Source organism: Halyomorpha halys, unplaced genomic scaffold (assembly GCF_000696795.3).
Source record: "Halyomorpha halys isolate HHAL.00 unplaced genomic scaffold, Hhal_1.1 Scaffold14.1, whole genome shotgun sequence".
NCBI classification, from domain to species: domain Eukaryota; kingdom Metazoa; phylum Arthropoda; class Insecta; order Hemiptera; family Pentatomidae; genus Halyomorpha; species Halyomorpha halys.
In genome coordinates this window covers 384749-385287 of record NW_027115673.1, presented here as the reverse complement: position 1 = coordinate 385287, position 539 = coordinate 384749, and positions in this window count along the sequence as shown.

Genomic DNA, 539 nt, shown 5'->3' with positions numbered 1-539 from the left:
CACTAGCTCGCCACTGCATTAACCAGGGCAGGACCAAGTCTTACAGGCTTAATCACCTGCTAACTTCTCCTAATCTTTCTCTCCGCCTCAAATTGATCTACAAACGTTTTCTGAGGCCAGCCCTGCTCTATGGAGCACCTATGCAGACCAACATAGCATCTTGAACGGGAAAGAGGCTACAACAGTTTAGAGCGGTATACTCAGACGTATAGTGAGACATACTTCACTTCAAAGACGGACCACATACATACGACATTCGAACTACCGAAGGTGAAAGAATTTATATCGAGGAGACACATCAATTTTATTTGACGGCCTGTAACAGCCTTAAGTACTGTGCGAACCCACTATTTAGGACACTGGCACCGACAGGACGGTCACAAAGGTGACAGACACAATATACAAACTACCCCTTCCCAAATAATCTAATTTTCTCAGCCCCCTCTTAAAGTGCATTACCAGAATGAAGAAAAAGTATGCTCAAATATCTGCTTATGCTGATGATATAGCCATATACTCGGCAAGCATGAATGCAGACA